Genomic DNA, 20,766 nt, shown 5'->3' on the forward strand with positions numbered 1-20,766 from the left:
TTTGGCGTCCTATGGTATAAACCCGCTGTCTAAAATTTTATGGGTTTTGTAGAGAGCATTAAGTGAACATATCTAGTGCATTGAGTGGGCAGCTAATGGCAGTTAAGACTTTGAAAACAAATTTTCGATTTTTTTACAACATTAGTCAACATAAGCTTATCTACGTGACCTGTAAGTCAGTCTCAATGATGACTGCAACCGCTTCTTCCCTACTGCAAGAAAAAATTAAACCGGTCGGCGGTTTTATCTACTAATATTGGTTATATGACTTTAATGCAACATGCTTTCGAAAGAATTTTTTTTAATGTTTGGACATTTCGTATTATGGGTTCCTTTTGAAATTTTATCGCGTTATCCTAATATTGATAGCTCCCATTGTTTTAGCAAAGACACTCAGTGGATCATAGATAAAGATCGCAGAGAAAAAACCTTTGTTTTAATTGGCTTCAACACATTTTTCTCGCACTTTTCAACTGAATTTTTGGTTTTTGCCTGTATTTGTTGTTGTTTTCATAATCATAAGACTTATTGTGATGTCTTAATATATACCTATTAATGACAAACATCTTTGTCTTCACATCGAGGAATAACAGAGTGTATTGATTGATTTCCGCTGAAAAATATTGAATTTGATGGCTGCTAAGACTTTAAAAATATTTTTTGAAAGGTTTTTTGAACATAAATCAATCTTAAGCTCATTTTCGTGAACGGTGAGTCAGTCTCAACAAAGACAGGAACCCTCATTTTGTCTGCAAAATAATCTGGTTGGCGGTTTTATCTTCTAACTATTGGTTTTTTCACTTCCACGAAGTTTTGGTGCATGAGTTTTCACTATTTTTTTTAAGTCTACGATTAATTTTTTCGTAAATTTGGTTTCTTTTGAAGTCTTATCACATTATCTTATTATTGATAGTTCCTGGCTTAGGGAAGAACATTGGATCATAGATAAAGTTGTGAGAGAAAAGCTTATGTATTAAATGGCTTCGACGATTTCTTCTCGAATTTTTCTACTGAATTTTGGATTTTGCTTGTTTTTGTTGCGGTTTTTATAGCCAATAATTTATTAAAAAGTCTTTTTTGATAAATTTTGAATGACAAACATCCCTATCGTCCCCTCGAGGCACAATTTAGCGCATTTAATTGCTTCCGTAGAAGGCTATTGAACTTAACGGCTTTGGTACTACGGGTTTTCTCAAAAACTTCGTGGTTTTAATGTATTTGATCACATTTGTTGATCTTGAGAAGTCATAACATTCAAATCAAGGTAAATTGCATTGTGTGAAAGAATTATTTGAAAAAAAGAAAACTTTACTGTAAAGTTCAGTTTCCAATGGCTTCGACACTTTCCTCGCTCAATTTCTTTTTGATTTTGCTGTTTTTGCCTGTTTTTTAGGTAGCATATTAGGTAGCCGTAATATGCTGGCCGGTCTCATAAGCTTGTAATTGAGGGTTGAATAAACAATGTAACCCGAAGCAGTCATATTGCAAATAGTCTTAACGTTTATGAAATTATGCATATTCATAGAATTTTTAAACTTTTCATTTTTTCTTGTTCATTTCCTCAACTTGTAACTTATTCTCACCATTGAGAGGTCCCATCCAATTCCTTGAAATTCAAAAATTAACTTGCCCGCGGATTTTTTTTTGTAACTGATGTTTTGTTTTCTGGACACTATTTGCGTATTCATAAAATTTAAGCTGTATTTTTGTTTCTTTTTCTCTTCTTGTAGCACAATCGGGTAATAACAGATCCCAACGATATTCAAGTGTGATCCAAAAGAACATTTTCATTCTTTCAGTTTAATTTTAGCTGAACTAGTATAAAAAACTTAAATACAAATACAGTATAGTCAGATAAAAGCTAATGATTTTAATGGCTTCGATAATATGTGTTTTTCCCAAATTGTTTGTAATTTTTTTGAGTTTTACCGCATCTTTAGTCCATTCCTATGAATTACCCTAACCAAATACAGGTTCCTTTAGTTTCATTGACTTTTAGTTAAATTATCAATTCGTATTTTGTTACGAGCTAATGATCTTTAAGGTTTTTGAAGTTAAGTGATATAAAAAATATTGATTGGTTATCGAACTTCGACTCATTTTTTCTTCTCTTTGACGAATTGTTACCTAGTCTCACTAATAAAAATTTCCATCTGCTGTGTAGTTGAGAGAAATTAAATTTGTGTTTTAATAGTTTTATCTGATTGCAATTTGACGTTGTAACTAGGTGCTTTTAAATTTGTATATTGCGTTTTTGCCGTGAAATTTTTGTTTTGCTCACTTTGTTGTTTGTTTTTTTCTCGTAGTCCTTTTGATCGCAGATCTCGTTAGTGCTCTAATGAGGCATGGCATTATGTATTTCAATTAGTAGTTAGGTTTTGTAACAATTTTTTAAAACTCAAACATCTATTTTTGTTCTCTTCATTTGGTTGTCAATTAGGTCAAAAATGTAGATTAAGTTGGGTCGGAACATCATGTGCGAACGCACATTAACGAGCCTCCTTGTTTGAAATTGATGTTAGAATAATGTTTTCGTGAAATTGCAAGTGAATCATTCCCTGATCATCATTAATATCATAATCACCATGAAAAAATGAAGACATACTTTTCCGTGAAAAAAAATCTATTGGTCAGCAGATAACATTTTAGAACACAAATGCCGCAATTCACAGACAATAACTGACGAGGGGGTATTTGAGAATGATGCGCCGAGCATTATTTTCCCCGCAGATTTAGAAAACGGTTGCCCATTTTTATCAACATTGTTTGAACCTTAGTTAGAACACCCGACCTATCATTTCGGTCAGTGCTATCTCGCCTCAAGGTAAATTGCATGGCATTATATTCTATGGAGTCAAGTGTATGATTTTTTGTTAGTTATAACAGAGCAGTTATAACAAATACGGAACGGATAAGTTAAAGGAAATAAAAAGATGCTCTTCAATTACACACCGCACAATTTGTACTATTTACATTGAATAATGCGATAGTATTTCCTATCTTTTCCCCCCACACACCTTTTCTACCCTCCAAATCATGTGTGTGTATATTATATCCACTCTCGTTTTTAGACCCGCACGTATAATTTCACACTTTCGTACATGTATTTTCAGACTAGTTTATAGATTTGTTCCTCATTTTGTGGTTGGAACATTAAAAGAAGGCATAATTAGACTCTTTTTTTTCAGAATACGTCTGAAAATCTGAAAATGAAGTCACATTTTATCCTTCAAACAACAACAAAAGTCAGAATGTTATTAAGCAGACAAAAAATCAATCGCTTTAATTTTCAAATCTCACTTTATTTGTTGTATTTGATCAATGAGACAGTAGTCAGAAATATTAGCTTCAAATATGAAATAATTGTGAAAAAATGTGAAAAATTAGTATTTCAATTTTTCATTCATTTTTTCTTCGTTTGCTATATTTAACTTTTTAACTTAAGGCTGTCTTTTTGTTCGCTAGGTTTGAACAAGAATAGTGGCGATCATTATCTTTTTCAGAGCTATTAAATGAATGAAAAGAAACCAATCTACAGTTCTAAAAAGATTAAATGGAAAAAAGTAAACGCTTTTGAATTCAAGTCTATTTCCCTTTTCTTCAATATTGGAAACTCTTTGAGCTGAAAATAATCTGTGAGAAAGCCGCACAATAGTGTATAGGTTGTTTTTCTTTTTCCGCTCTAAGAAGCTTTTTCCTCAGCTTATTACTCTGCGGGGGGCATTTTAAACGGGCCGCTCTAGAGGGTGGGGGGGGGGGGGGGGTTAGGGGTGTTAGAGACCTTACGCGAAAACTGACCGCTTAATCAGCCTTTGATTTGTCGCGCGCTCAAACACATTTTCGTTCAAAATCAGACAGAAGAAAAGGCACTGCAAAGAAAGAACAAAGAGAAGTGAATAACATTAGAACAAAAACTAGTATGTCTCCCTTAGAGATAGATATACACTACTTTCTTGCGTCGCTTAAATTATATTTCTCAACATTTTCTGTCCTCGCTTTCAATTTCCCCCGAAGCGAGCAGAAAAAAGAGTGTACAAGTTTGTCAAATTTTCCGCCATTAGTTACTTCTGTTTTGTATTTGGCTGTTTTTTCTAACAACCTTTTTTCTCTCTCCTCTCTCTCTCTCTCTCTCTCTCTCTCTCTCTCTCTCTCTCTTTCTATCTTTTTTCTCTGCTCTTTTTCTCTGTATTGCACTTCTATCTGTGCCCGTCCACTATACAGCATTTTCGCTGATAGACAAAATCTAATTTCCCTTAGCATACAGAGCTAGGTGTATATATAGAACTATATGAAAACAACGCGTACCCCAAATGTGAAAAAAGATTTCACGGTGTAAAAATAAATTTCATTTTTCTTCATGTCCCATCTGTGGGGAAAACATGAAGATTTTAAACGGCGTACGGTGACAAAGCTGAAATAATGGGAAAAATACGCATAGATTGAAAAATACGTCCGATTTTTCACTCATTTGATGTATAATTAAGCCGAGGGAAGCCATTTAAAAATTTATACGAGAAAAAAAACCGCAACAGCATTTCAGTATCACTCTCAAAAATGTATATTTAGTTTTGATAATACACTGCTACAGAGGTCTACATTATTTACCTTTCGTCAACATATTATAATCATCCCATTATAATAATAATATTTATATTCCCAATACGCTCGCTATCTACAATATATCCCAAATTTTGCGATCTATTATTGCGGTTTTATTTGCTTTATCCTAGCTGCTTCATTAGAGCATCAGATTATTGTTATTTTTCCCATTTCACGCATCATTTTGTTGCATTATTTTTGTGTCTGTTCGTTTATCACTGAGCGTGAAATCTAACTTTGACTTTGAACTTTATTATAAATATTTATCAAAACATACTCTAGTATGAATTGCAATTATAATTATTTTCAATTATTTTTCAGAACAGAAACACAAGAGGTTTTCAAAATCTCATTTGAAGCGTTGAAGTGGCCCAATTAAACGTTCTGAATTCCTTTAGTGAATTTAGATTGAACAGTACAAAGCTTTTGAGTGCCAATTTGGTGAAAAATAGGCAACTGGGTTACTCTGGACCAACTTTATAGTGCCACGATTACAGGTGAGTTCCTAAGAATGAATGCAAAAAATAGTACCTGATTGGCATATGTCCATCAATGTACAAACGTGAACGTTTAGTTTTCGAACGTATGCTAGACCAACTCACGCTCTAAATTCCATTTAATGCTAATAGCGTTGCCAAGTTCTGGTTTCGAAAGGCAAATTTAGTAACGGTAGTCAAATTCTATTTTTTCTAGTTTCCACACTTTTTGCTCCATGGCAGTTTAATTTTGTTAATATTCAGTTAACATCTTCTGGTTTGTACTTTATTTTTACTTATTGTGGAAGCAGAAGCCATATTTGAGTGTTTTGCAAAATATTTGGAAACAAAATTTTGGTATTTGTCACTTAAAGATCAGCTGAAACTCTCCCAAACATGAATTTGTCTAATTTTTATGGTAGGCAGCACAAGTTGCTGATTTTAAAGACTTTTTAATCGTACAATTTTGAAAAGTGGAATTCAATATGAGGTCTTCAACAAACATATTCGTAAACGGGTTTCTATTTTATTTCTTTTTGGTTGTATGAGATTAGAAAGAAATTGCATTTCACTGATAGCTATTGAGTTCATTGGAAGTTTTCCATATTCATTAAAAATGCTCATCTAAATTTATGGTAAGTCGTTTGTTATTTAGTTACGTAAGTGGTTGACAAAAAGATACAGTAAGCAGATTTTGATTAAGTTGTTGTTTTGATTGAGCCAGTTTTTTGCAAAGTTGAGTTGTCATGTAAGACAAACAAATCACTCGATAGGAATTGAGTAAACCTAAGATGAAGATTTTCCGCAAATAAATAAAATAATGCCTTACCGAGGAAAAGTTGTCTTTCTTCGTGCAGCTCTGCGACGATTCTTAAAAAACAAATACTGAGTTATGTCATTTTAGGTATTTCGCGTATTAAGAATTCAAATAATCCATGCAAAGTTAAAATTGGCAATTTTCGACGACAACCTTATTTTAAACAGATTAATTCTTTGACCTATTACTATGCTGTTTCCTTCTTTATACAGCAAAGTTTCCTACCAAAGCATAAACGAGAACGAAAACGCTTTCCTAACCAAAAATAGGTTAAAAAAACTGTTAATTTCACCATAACAAATTTGTATTTTTGCGTGCGTGTGTGTGTGTGTGTGTGTGTTTGCGTGTGTGTATATGCGTGTGTGTGTGTGTGTGTGTGTGTGTGTGTGTGTGTGTGTCTGTGTGTGTGTGTGTGTGTGTGTGTGTGTGTGTGTTTATGTCTGTGTGTGTGGGTGTATGTGTCTATGTCTGTGTGTGTCTAATTTTTTGGGCGTGTCTGTGTGTATGTGAGCTTGCACGTGTGTTCAATCTATCTGTTGATTTGAAATCAGTGTACCATGGTCAACAAAAAATTTCAAACTCGTATTTGATAACAATCGCTCGGGAAATTGTGTCTACCAGACTTTATTGTTCTGGGTTTTTTGTTCAGACAATTTTGGCCGATCGTCATATTCATTGTAGAGAAATGTGAGTAGTATCATTAAAAAGCGTGTCCAGCGTAGAGTTCGGAATTAAGTATATTTTTTCGAATTTTGTGTTTTTCGAGGAGTTATCGAGGTTTAAAGTTTTGTGTGAACACATGATGTTTGGCATGATTCTATTCACTTTTTTTGTTCAAATTAGGATTTTTCTATGAAAATATCGGTTCAAAATTACATTTTATGCTACAAATGAAACAATTTTGTGTTTCTAACAAACGGAAGGCCATAAAAGGGTAGTTTTTGTCTCAATGGGAAGTTTACTATAAAAAAATTGATTTCAATTTGAGAGCTGAATTTTGCAAACAGTTTTATATATTTTCTGTTTTTTTTCAAGTTATTTAGAGACTAGTCATATTTCAAATCCAGAATGTGTTCATGACAAGCCTCCTTTACAGTCAAATGGTTCCCAATGAGCAAATAAATCGTTTTTAAGGAATAGCTCAATTTTTTATGAGTTTCCGTAATTTTTTGGTGAAATTTTGATTTTGTTTTTGAGATTTTATTTAAATTTTGTAGTCCTTTGACATAGAATTGTTAACAAAAATTGCAATACGTTTCTCAAAGAGCTGTAATCGAGCCTATGTAATAATTTGAGTGGACAGCTAATGGCTGTTAAGACTATAATATTAAATTCAATCTTCTAACTATTGTCTTTATAAATTGGACGCCTCGAATTTTCAATTTTTTTAACGTTTGGTTTCTTTTTCATAATATTAAATCCTTTTGAGATCTGATCAAATTATTCTATTACTGCCAATTCCCATGAAACTTTCAATAGATCGTACATAAATTTTGCAGAGAAAAATTTTTCAACTGAATTTTTGGTTTTTCCCTGTTTTTGTTGTCGTTTTCAAAGTCATAAGACTTATTGTAATGTCTTCTTGATGATTTAGGATTGACACAAATTTTTGCTTTCTCATCTAAGCATAACTTTTAATAACTTATTATTTATTGATTTCCGTTGAAAGCTATTGAAATTAATGACTTTGATACTACGGGTTTTCTCAAAAATTTCGAAATTTTAATATATTTGTTCCTATTGGTTTGTTTTTTGAAGTCTATTTGATACAAAAAAATTGCTTTGTTGTTAAAAATTGAATCGAAAATTCAAAAAAAATGTTTAGTGAATAGTTCATTTTTTAATGGCTTCGACGCTTTTCTCTCTCAATTTTTTTTCTTCGCTTTGCTGTTTTTGCCTGTTGTTTTTTTCTTTAAGTAGTCGCAAATGGCTGAGAGGTCTCAGAAGCCCCCTAACTGAGTGTTTACCGAATGAAGTACTCGATGCAGTATGTTTATAGCAATTAGCCTTAAAGGTTATGAAGCTATTTGTTTTCAAAGATTTTCATAAGAACTTTTTAGTTTTCGTTGTTATTTTTGTCAACTTGAATCTAATTCTTATCTTTGGGAGAACCCACCGCCTTTCCTATGGTTTATAAAAGTTATTTAGTGATCAAAATTTGTGTTCATTTTTATATTTTTCAAGCACATTTGCGTTATATCAGATCCCAAAGATTTTCAAATCAGGCCCAAGTGAACATATTTAGATTGTTAAAGTTTAAACTGAATTAGTTTTAATAACATTTGAAAGAAAAAACATTATATTCAGATAACAGCAAAAATTTTAACGGCTTCAATAAATTGTGTTTTTGCGGTTTGTTTGTAATTTGTTCAATTTGTCTTCATTTTTAGTACATTTTTGTGGCTTAGTCTAACCAAAGACAGTTTCTATTGGTTTCGTAATGACTTTGTAGTAAATTTATCAAGAAATTTTTGTTTAAAAGCTGATGGTTTATAAAAATTTTAACTATTTGGTTTAAAAAAATATTGGTTGATTTTTGAGTTTCACCTCATTATTGCTTCTTTTTGTCAACATGTTACCTAGTCTCTTTAAAATAAAGTCCCATCGGCTTTTTAGTAACAAAAAGTAAATTTGTGTAGTTAAGATTTTTCTGACTGTATTTTGACGTTGTTAGTAGGTGCTTTTAAGTTTATATGTTGAATTTTTGAGGTGAAAAACGTTTTTTTCTTTTTGCTAATTTTGGTGTTCATTTTTTTCTCCCGTAGTCTTATTAATGGTGTGAGTTCTCGTGAGCGCTGTATTGAGGCATGGCATTATGTAATTCATTTAGTAATTTGTGTGACAATTTTTTTGTCAAAAATATAGTTGAGCGCGGGTCGGAACATCATGTGCAAACGCGCATTTGCGAATCTCCTTGTTTTATTTACGATCAAATTCAATCTAGCGACCATAATAAAAAAATTAAGTGGACATGCATGTTTTAGTTTTAGCTATGACCTCAGTCTCAAAGTTTTAAATGTGAATCACGCGAAAACACCCTTGTAGAATTCATAATAGCTTCAAAACCCATCATTATTTTCAATGAATTTACACGTAAAATATTGGCGTTCAAAAGTCCAACTAAGCTACAAAAAGTTTACTTTGATTTACTTGCTTCGAGTTGTGTTTTTTTTGATAAGACAATTTGCACAAGTATTTGTTTATGGTTACGCTTGACAGCTTTTGAGTTTTTGCTCGACTTTTTGCGTTTCACTAAATATAAATTGTTTGCTCAATTACAGTTTTCAACAGCTTGTCTTAGTTGATTCCTCATTCTCAACTTCTGGCAGTTGACCTCAATTGGCTGCAGTTTTACTATTAAAAATCAAAGAAAAAGAGTACCAATGTTGGGCTCATCTTTCCTTCAATTTCATCTTCTGAGCTATGATAACCACTAAAACCGTCCTGTGGAGACTTTTACTGAATTTATTACCCCTGAAATCAAACCATCGCTATTCCTGAAAAAAAATCCTTTATCCTGCGAGTCCCACTTGAATCCAAAGAGAAACATTTACATTTAATGTGGATGGCTGGTTGTTTAAAAGAAAGTTTAACCGTACAAATGAAGACGCAGTTTTGAAACAGGTTTTATTAATTGTAGTATTGAGCGTCTTCATTATTATATCTCCTGGCTTAGTGGGCAACTAACATTCAAGTTTTAGACCTCGATTTATGAAAAGACTTTATGATTCTAGTAGCGGGGTCCAATATTGACTATAAATACACGGTCCAGCTCCTATATAAAGTCGAGGTAAAGTCTTTTCATGGTCCAGATAAGGTCTTTTCTTAACAAATTATGGTCGAGCATGGTCTTTTCATAGGCCGAGCATGGTCTTTTCATGAGTCGAAGTTGCATTTTTGTGGGATTAATAATAGATAACTTTTCTATACTTATTTTTGTAGATGTGTAACATCTACCAGCAACACCAAACTAGCGGTGCAGCAGGCAGTCCACCTTCGATAAACAGGTGGAATTTTGCCAAAAAATGTTAAGAAATATTGAATTCGAAAGATAAATTTGTTTTCGCAAGTAACCTATATTGCGAATTTGTTCGGCTGGTCTCAACTAGTTAACAGAGCTATAACAATCGAATTTTCATTGACAATTTATTTTGATTCATTTGATTTTTAAGTTCATTTTTGAAATATATTTATAATAGCACCGTTCATTTTTTGATAAATTCTGAGAAACAAAGGAAAAACTTGAAAACCCGTGACTACGTTATAAGCACTAGCCAATTTTCAGAGCAAAAGTAAACTTTTTAGGTCCAGTGTGAACATTTTAGGTCGAGCTAAAGTTGAGCATTACATTTGAGTCGAGCTAAAGTCCAGCATCAAAAACTTGAAAACCTGGGTCCAGCCAAAGTCTAGTTGTTTGAACGATTAGGTGCAGCAAATGTGTTCTTAGGACTGTTTGAGTCGAGCATGGTTTTTCATACCACATTTGAGCCGAGCACGGTCTTTTAAAAAGTTGAGGTCTGAAGCTGGGATATTGAACCCGCCCTAATGACAGTAGGAAGTGTTTGCGAGTTAACACTTCCTGGGGATTTAAAAGGAAAACATCAGTTTTCTAAAAAAAAAGAGATTAAAATCCTTGAAAAACAGGTTGCAGTTATCTTTACAACGTTTTTTTTCGAAAATTTAGTATTCGTATACATGTAGATGTGTATGTGGCTGGGTGCATGGTTGTTTGTGTGCGTGTGTTTGTGTGAATTTGAGTATGTGTGTCTGTACGGGTTTGATATGTGTGTGTGGGTGTGTGCCTGTGCTTTTGTGCAAATCGTTTTGATTTTAATTTTCGCTTTGATATTTGCAAGGCTTGGTGGACATTTAAGTTTGTTATGTGGTATTTTTTACGACGTGTCTTCGTATACGCTTGCGGCTCCCGTAATGTGCTGTAGAAAAAAAATAATCGTTCACATCTTAGAGTGGGCGGTATTGCCCTTCTTGAGTGTTTGTTCGCAACCTTTCTATTTGTATTGAAAACGTCTGAGTTCGCCTTTTGACATCAAACTGTGATATGCCTCATTGCCGCTCATAAAAACATCTTTTTAAGAAGACAGAATCGATTAAAATTTTTATAACCAACGACCCGCAGAGGAACCACTTGACGTTGTTAAGTTTTCATTTTTAATAGTTTCTTACTCGGGACTCGATTTATGGCAAAAGCTCGAGTGGGCAAAGTCAATCATTGTAGCCAGTAGGTGAAAATATTCAACTAACTTTTTTGAAAGTTAGGCGAAAAACCAATTAAAACGCTTAAAGGGTGCACTTCAGAGGCCACTTGACGTTAAAGTGTACTCAAATGTCCCCAACAACTGTCATAACATGAAAATAAGCGCATGTAAAATGTAACTTTTTTCAAACTTTTACGTCATTTTTCCCCTGGGTAATATTCAAGAAAAAGATTTTGTCACAAGTGACAGCGGGAAGGGTAAAGAGTTTAAGGGTAAAGAAGGGTAAGGATTTTCGAAAAACTGCTTCATTCTAAGTAATTTAGATTTATGGGGTTTGAAAAACTTGTTTCAAAAGGTCAGAAACTTGATAAAAATGTTTGCTTAATTGTTGGATGGAATTGAACTGAAATGTGCTTCAAATGCACAATAATAAAAAAAACTTTTTTTGGTGTTTTCGTATGCTTTTATCATGTTAAGACAATTGCCGGAGACACTTTATTGTTCCGACCCCACTTGTGGGGGAGGAACTATATACTCAAAAAGGTTTTTTTGTTCAGTCAATTTTGGCCGATCGATATATTCGTCGTAGAGAAATGTGAGTGGTATCATTAAAAAGCTGGTTCAGCGTAGAATTCAAAATCAAATTTTTTTTTGAATTTCGTTTTTTTTTCGAGGAGTTATCGAGGATTGAAGTTTTGTGTGAACACGTGATATTTGCTCACTTTTAGTGTAATTTTAAACACTTTTTTTAAAAAAAAAGTATTTCAAAATTAAATTTCTTTAATTAAAACATTTTTAAATAAAAAAGTATTTCAAAATTAAATTTCACGGCAAAAAATGGTCCATTTTTTTGTTTCTAGTAGACTAAAGGCGATAAAAAAGACGAGTTCTGAACTCATAGGGAAGTTCACTATAAAAAAAATCGAACTCTGTTTGAGAGCTCTTTTTTTAATAAAACTTTTCTCTTTTTTTGCTTTTTTTAAGTCACCTAGAGACAAGTCACTTTTCATATCGAGTTTCTATTATTGACAAACCTCCTTTACAGTCGAATGAAGCCCAATGAACAAAAAAAATCTTTTTCAAGGAATTGCTCATGTTTTTTTGGCTTCGATTCTGAGTTTTCGTAATTTTAAATGAAATTCTGAATTTCTTTTTGAAATTTTACTATTTTTTTGGAGTCCTATGGCATGGATTGATTGACTAACAGTGCAATATGTTCCATAATGAGCATTAAGTGAACATATCTAGTGCTTTGAGGGGAAAGTTAATGGCTGCTAAGACTTAAAAAAAATTTCGAATTTTTTTGAACATTAAAGAATCATAAATTTATTATTGTGAACTGTAAGTCATTCCAGGGGTGACAGCACCCTCTTCCTCCGTAATGCAACCAAATTTAATATGGTTAGTGGTTTTATCTTTTAACTATTGCTTATTTGACTTCAATGACACAAGATTTCAAAAAAATTTTAAAAAGTTTTGGATATTTTTGTATTATTGGTTACTTTTGAAATCTTATCACCTTATCCAAATATTGACAAGTCACATTTGCTTAGAGAAGATGTTCAGTGGGTTACAGATGAAAATTTTATGAAAAAGTTATGGTTTAAATGGCTTCGACACGTTCTTCTTGCAATTTTCTATTGAATTTTTTGTTTTCAACTTTTTTGTTGTTGTTTTAATAGTCATAAGACTTATTATGATGTCTTAAGGATTACCTATGCATGACAATTTTAAACATACTCCCATTGGGGCGTCTTTGAGCGTATTTATTGACTCCGGTTGAAAGCTATTGAGTTTAATGGCTGTTAGATTAAAAATAATTTTCTGGAAGATTTTTTTGAACACTAACAAATCTTAAATTTTTTTTCGTGAACTGTTAGTCAGTGTCAGTATTAACAGGACCCACTTGTTTTCTACTTCAACTAAAAATAATCTGGTTAGCTGTTTTATCTTCTAAATTTTGGTTATATGACTTCAATGACACAAGATATCAATTTTTTTTTAAAAAATCTTGGTTACTTTTTTTATTGGTTACTTTTGAACTCTTATCACATTATTCAAACATTATATACATTATACAAACATCATTGTAATTTCATTGGCTTAGAGAGGACGTTCGGTGGATCACAGAAAAAGTTTTCAGAGAAAAGCTACTGGTTTAATTGTCTTCGACACTTTCTTCTCGCACTATTCTTCTTTATTTTGGTTTTTGCCTGTTTTTTTGAGATTGTTTTGAAACATGAGACTTAATGTGATGTCCTGTTAATTATCTATGCAAGACAAATAACATTTTCCTCCGATCGGGTTATATCTGAGCGTAGTTATTGAGCTCTGTTGAAAGATTTTGAGTGTAATTGCTCTTAAGAGATTAAAAATAATTTTTCGAAAAATTTTTTCGAACATCAACCAATCTTAAATTTTTTTTTCGTGAACTGTTGGTCAATGTCAGTACTGAAGAAATCCCTTTCCGTTCTACTGCAGTGAAAATTAATCTGGTTAGCGGTTTTATCTTCTACCTATTAGTTTTAAAACTTCAATACCTCGAGATTTCGTATTTTTTTTATTTTCGGGTACTCTATTTTTTTGGATCCTTTTGAAATCTTATCACATCATCCTACTACTGATAGTCCTCATTGGATTAAGGAAGAAGTTAAATGGATCATAGATAAAGTTTTCAGAGAAGAGCTTGTGATTTGAATTGCTTCGACGTTTTCTATGGTATAGTCTGACCAAAGACAGGTCCTTTTGGTTTTGTAATGACTTTTTAGAAATTTATCAAGGATTATTTATTTAAAAGATAATGATTTTTAAGATTTTTGAAACTTGTTGTGAAAAATGTTGATTAAGTTTTAAGTTTCGCCTCACTGTTCGTTCTTTTTGTCGTCTTGTTACCTAATTTCAATAAAAAAACTTTCCATCTGCTGCATAGTTAGAAAAAAGTAAACTTGTGTAGTTAAAGTTATATCTGACTGCATTTTGACGTTCTTACTAGGTGCATTTAAATTTAGATAATCAGTTTTTGCTGTGAAGTTTTTGTTGGTGCAAATTTTTTTTGTCTCTTAGTCTCTTTAATGTCAGATCATGTTGGTGCTGTAATGAGGCATGGCATTAGGTAATTCAATTAGTAGATAGGTTTTGTAACGATTTTTTAAACTCAAACATCTATTTTTGTTATCTCTTCTTTTGGTTGACAATTTAGTCATGAATGTAGATGAGCTCGGGTCGGAACATCATGTGCAAACGCACATTAACGAGCCGCCTTGTTTTTTTATAGCGCCAATTGGAAATCAAGCACGGTCCTTGTGTTCCGATTGTTTTCACCTAATTTCCGCAAAAAAGCTATTTGATAAATTGTGATTAATTTGTACAAAAATTAGCTTTGAATAATCTCATACGCCCCTTTGTTAAATATTAAAACGGTAAACTAACTGAATCACTTCTGCAATGTTATTACTCTAGTATACCTCTGATTTAATTGCCTTTTACGGTAATACTCGTATGATTTTCTTTATTTTTTTCAAAGCAGACTTCGAGACAAAATGTCTAGAATTTTCACTTTTAGACGTGTTGACGATGGCGTGGTACATAGTTTTGTACAAATGCCAGTGTTCATCGGTTTTCCAACGTCACTATAAGTACGCAACTTCCCATTTCAATAATTATATCAGTAGGTGGTTACTTCGATATTTTTGCTTTTGAACAATATTTTACTTATAAAAGTGCAAAATGAGCAGTTTTTAAGTCAAAATAAGGATCATTTAAAATATCTATTGCCATTGTCATACGGCAATGGATACCCTTCATGTATCCATATCCGTATTTTAAACTAATTTATTGTTGTATGTTCCTTTTGAAGGATGAATGACACTTTTAGTTCAGTGCTATATACTTCCTCCCATTTTTAGTAGTTAAGTCTGTTCACCCCGTCTGTACCGGATATATACTCATTCACGTTGTAAACAAATCAAACTTTGCTTCCTTTCTGTATGATTAAAACCTGAACAAACTTTCTTTCATAATCTGTATTATCATTAATTTTCATTCCCCAATTTGTAGCGCTAACGCTCAGTTCAATTTAATCCTTGCAAAATACCTCTCGTTTTAACTGAGTAATTCAGTTAGAGTCAATCGCACCGCGATTGCCAAATTTAGAAAGGCTTTAGTTGAAAGTAACAACTAAATCATCCATTCGCGACGCGAGTGTCTATCTCAGTACTTGCAAGGCCATTTGCGATTCAATTGACTATACTCCTTGTACACGAGTATAACAGCCATCAGAAAACTTCAGAAGAAAATCTCCAACAGTTAAAATATATAGATCAGGCTTGTTCGGGTTTCACCTTTTCAACAACAGCAGCAGCAACAACAACACTGGATATCAACTAGTAATGATTTCATATTTCCTTTTACTATTGTCAACAAAAAATCGTTTAACTTAGCGCTAATTTATTGGTTGAAACTTAGAGCTAGAGTTTGCATCATGTAAAACATATGCAGGCCTTCATTGTCACTTTAACGTGAGAAGTTCGCCGTAGACTTCGTTCTACCTTGGTGATAGCAGGAAGAAAACATTGCAATTGGTCGACCAAAACTAAAATATTTCTTTTGAGTGCAAAAATTTTTTATTCATATAAAGGATGTCTATATTCGTACTCGTGAGCAACCTCCTTCCTTCCTCGTCAAGGAGAGAATTCTACTTTCCATTGAAAATTAACCAATCACATCTGTTGACAAATCAAGCAAAACTAAGCATTAACTTGGAACTTTTTTAATTGCTCAAAAACGAGTTTTTTTTAGCTATTATATTAGTCCAGTCAAATTTACGACTTGAAGAGGTTTTTTGTCAGAATTACTAAGTGTTCATAAAAGTGTTCGTCTCATAGAATTGGCGGAAAATAGTAATCTTGGTAGTGAAGAAACTACACTCATTCGTGATGCATTCATATTAAATATGCTTGATCACGAAACTCAGAAAGGGTTATTGAAGGAAACAGTAGACCCACCAAAAGCATTGGAAATCGCCATACAAATGGAAATGGGAGCACAGAACCAGCAGAAAATTAACCAAAACTTAATGTCAGGTAATACTTCAGTGAATTACATCAATAATAATTCAATGCGCAATCGCAACGCGAATGGACCTTCCACAAAGCGAGACTTCACTCGCTACGCATCTATCCCAAAAAACTACTAATATACGAGTATTTGTATGGATTGTGGTCTTCGCTGGAGCCACAACCATAAGCAGATTTGTCCCGCGAATGGAAAAAAAAGCCATAATTGTGGTATTATGGGTCATTTCGCTAGAAAATGTCGAAAAACAAAACAGCCACAGCTTCCAATTCAGAAAACTCAAAAATCAAATGTAAACCAAATCGATCAGACGCCGGAAAAAAGTGATGATGAAGAATCAGTAAACTATATCACGAGCTATCAACAATTGTACGACCAGGTGTACGATTCAAACTATGATAGCGACTCTGACGACTACGTAGCAGCGATTTCTTCGGATTCAGTTCATCAATTAGAACCAAGAAAGACAAACATCTGCTATGATTGACTCTGGAAGTGCTGTGAGTATCATCACACAAAGTCTAGCGAACAAAGTCCTACGATCTACAAACTCAGCTAAATGGATAAAATCGACAGAAAAAAGGAATTTGAAAACTTTTTCAAATGAGCCGATCAAGGTCATTGGACACTTGGAGACCACAGTAGCCTACAATCAATGGCAAGACAAATCAGCTATATTGACTGTGGTAGACGATGGACACAAAAATATCATCGGACGAGATCTGTTCACTACTTTGGGACTTGCAGTTGTCCAACAACAACCAGAAACTGGTAAATGTGTTTATAACATCAATAATCCTACATTTAAAATTAAAGAGTCAATCGCGACGCAATTTCCACATCTCGTATCGAGAATTGGTTTATCTAAAACACATGTAGCAAAGTCAAAGTTTCATCAAACGTTCACAGCAAAGCATCAAAAAGTTCGACGTGTTCCGATAAATCTTCAAACTAGAGTATCAAGCGAATTAGAAAGACTACAGAGTGAGGGTCATATCGAAAAACTATCTAGTTGCTCTGACGAACACTTCATCTCCCCGATTGTAATTACAGTAAAAAAAGATCAGTCGATAAAACTCGCATTAGATTCAAAAGTATTAAATAAAGCAATACATAAAAACAAATACCAAATGCCTAATGTTGAAATGTTAATTGACACCATATCACAACATCTCACAGATACACAAAATGGTCAACAAGCATATTTCACCACATTAGATCTCAAATATGCATACAGTCAATTAAAACTACATCACGATACAGCAAAACACTGTAATTTTAACATCATATGTGGAGAATCTACAGGTACATATAGATTCAAAACTGGTTTTTATGGACTTACAGATATGCCGGCGGAGTTTCAAAAAGCCATGGATTATACACTCATAGGTTTACAAAACACATACTGTTTCTTAGACGATATTATAATCGTTAGTACCGGCACTGAAGCAGACCATTTAGCCTACGTCCACAAATGTCTAAAAAAATTAGATGACGATAACTTGAGAATTAACCTCCAGAAATGTCATTTTGCTAAATCTGAAATAGAATGGCTCGGTTACAAATTTACACAGACTGGAATATCACCCTTAGAAAGCAAAACAGCCGCAATCTTAACAATACCACCACCAACAACATTAAAACGCCTTAGATCATTTCTCGGGTCGGTACATTATATTGGTAAATTTATACCTCACTTAGCACAACTATGTCATACACTTAGACCACTACTAAAGAAATCAGTAAAATTTATATGGACGGACGAACATACTAAACATTTTAATCAGATTAAAGAAAAAATAGCAAATAGTACAGAAAATAGCCATTACAACCCTAAACTGGATGTTCGTATAAAATGTGATGCCTCCCGTTCAGGATTGGGGGCAGCATTGGAACAAAATACACCGGATGGTTGGAAACCAATAGCCTTCGCGTCGCGATTCCTCAATTCAACGGAAGAACGCTACAGCGTCAACGAATTGGAACTATTGGGGATAGTTAGGTCAATTGATTATTTTAAATACTACTTATACGGAAAAAACTTTACGGTAGTGACAGACCATAGAGCCCTATTGTCAATACTTAAAGAACACCGATCAAATAAGTCATACAATAGTCGACTGTCTCGATGGATAGATAGATTGCTACCGTACAATTTCACGATTGAGCATATGCCAGGTGCAAAAATGGGACTCGTTGACTACATTTCTAGAAACCCTTTTGCAAGAGCTAAAAAGATATCTACATACGACGAGCACTTTGTTGTAGCAACAATTTCTAAAATCCGTGATTCAATGAAACATTTAATTACCAATAGACAAACTACAACTAAAAAATTTAGAAACATATTAAAGTTGAATTTGCCTTCACCAAAAGTTACACAACCATTTGCATCGCGATTAACCATATCAAAAAGCAATAATTCAACTAATTGTGATATAGCATCTGCATCGCAATTAACCAGTTCACCATTGAAACCTCCATTCGCACCACAATTAACACATGCTAATTCTAAATTTAATCCGTATTCTGTACATCCATTTGCGCCGCAAATGCCACCTAAATCTACAAAATTACAATTTGTACCAAATCACTGTAAAATAAATAATTCACATTCCATTAACAAATTCACTGAAAAAGAGGTGCAAATCGTAGACAGCAAAGAATGTGAACAATCTGAACAATTATCCTTAATACAGCCTATTAATGGTAATAAGTCAAGTAATACACCTAACAACACTAAATTAAGCGCGAAAACACAAATCCCCAAATATAAATACCACTCACCCAAAAACAACTCGCTTTTTGCCCAAATTCTGCCTAAGAAACACTACTTTGTGAATAAACTCAATAAACCTTTCATTTCAAATAATTCCGTAAATAGCCTCAGCACGATGTCAAAAGCTAAAGCAACCCGCTCGAAATCGACCCCTACTAAAGCAAGAGTAACGTTCTCCGACACAACACCTTCAACACCCGAATCAAATGCAACAACTCATACTGAAACCCCAACTGGTAGTATGATAGACGAAGCTGAGGACATAATGTTCACCGAGACCCTAAATAAGGTGTTCAGTAGGAAATTTCTAGCAATACTGACTGGAAAAGACGCGATATTGAAAGAAGTAAGGGACTGTGTACTTCGAAATGATGCAGAACGACTACAAGAAATCAGTCCCTATCTCTTTTCATATTGGAGAGATCTTAGTGTGAAGCACGGGTGTGTCTGCCTAGACGAAAGGATTGCGATACCAAAGTCCATTAAAGATGCGGTGTTGGAGGACATAAACTCCACACACCCAGGCAGTTTCGCTATGCTTTCCTTGGCTCAAAATATCTGGCGGCCTTACATACACAGAGACATTCTGGCAAAGGCCAGTGAGTGCAAAGCTTGCACAGATATTGGTAAGAATCTAAAATCAGTGATTTCGCACCGCAAATGGACACCTCTACCTAAATGTAGTGAACCAAATGACGAAATACAATTAGATTTCGGTGGCCCAATTTTAAATGAGAAAGGAATAGAACAATATTTCCTTACTAGTATAGATAGATACTCTAAATATCCCACAGCAGAAATAGTAAATAACGCATCAGGCTCAAATGTAATCAAATTCTTAAATAATTATATATATCATCATGGAGTGCCTAGAACTATTAGATTAGATCAAGCTAGATGTTTTACAGGAAAAAAGTTTGAAACATTTTGTACCGAAAACAATATTACACCTATTTATGCACCTGCAAATGACCATAGAGCAGTTGGATTAGTAGAACGTACCATTCAAACAATTAAACGACAATTAGCTTGCATGAAATCACAATTAAATAAAAAATTTAATTTAGAAAATTCACTCAAAGCAATAATACAACGACTTCGTATATCAAAACAAAAAACAATCACAACCACACCCTTTGAGGCACATTTCGGTAGAAAATGTAACACACCTATATCAAATATTACAACTAAATCTGATAGTAAAAATCTCAACTATAATGCAATAATTAATTATTATTTAGACGAGGATACAATCCCGGGCCGTTCCTATCTTACAGATGAACAGTGGGCGGATACAGCTCTTTGTTCCGATACGGAAATTGAGCGAGTCATTTTTGCCGCAAGTAACCGCGCAAGAACAGAACAAGACAAATGAAAGACGGGGAAGAGCGTTTTATAAAGCCAGATGTCATTCACCGTGCAATTCCCTGCTCTGAACGAAGCGTACAAGTGAAGTTGGCCCGAAAAATACATGAAAACCAGCGCCAAAAGAAAAACTTGGACGGTCTCTACGAAGTATTAGCACCTGGCAGTACAGTGTGCAAAATAAGCCCAACGACGAGTGTCATCAAAGAACCCTCCAAACCTGAAGTACGGGTCAGAAATTCTGACATCGCCAACTTTGGAACGCGGGCCGAACTGGAAACAACTTTAGCACAGTACATAGACAGACGCCCAAAGAAACTAAACGAAAAAACTCTCGAACAAAAAATTCAACAACATAAACGAGATCTTTTTCGAAAAAATACCGGAGAGAAAAAGATAAAGCGAAACAGAAAAAACACAGACGATGTAAGTGTCATTTCG

At 33.7% G+C, this 20,766-nt stretch overlaps 1 protein-coding gene across 3 annotated transcripts in view; it reads left to right on the forward strand.

Moving 5' to 3' along the window:
* Positions 1 to 2,836: 2,836 nt before the first annotated feature.
* Positions 2,837 to 20,766, forward strand: part of LOC142336883 (uncharacterized) — a 35,734-nt gene continuing 17,804 nt past the window's right edge. The window contains exons 1-2 of one of the 3 annotated variants that reach the window (XM_075385849.1): positions 2,837 to 2,860; positions 4,567 to 5,096. The gene's annotated coding sequence lies outside the window, so the exon portion shown is untranslated. Of the gene's footprint in view, positions 2,861 to 3,240; positions 3,333 to 4,015; positions 4,038 to 4,566; positions 5,097 to 20,766 lie in introns of those variants that run through there. The other 2 variants (XM_075385847.1, XM_075385848.1) reach the window with 2 other exon arrangements.

Source organism: Convolutriloba macropyga, chromosome 3, assembly GCF_964194025.1.
Source record: "Convolutriloba macropyga chromosome 3, txConMacr16.3, whole genome shotgun sequence".
Classification (NCBI taxonomy): Eukaryota; Metazoa; Xenacoelomorpha; order Acoela; family Convolutidae; genus Convolutriloba; species Convolutriloba macropyga.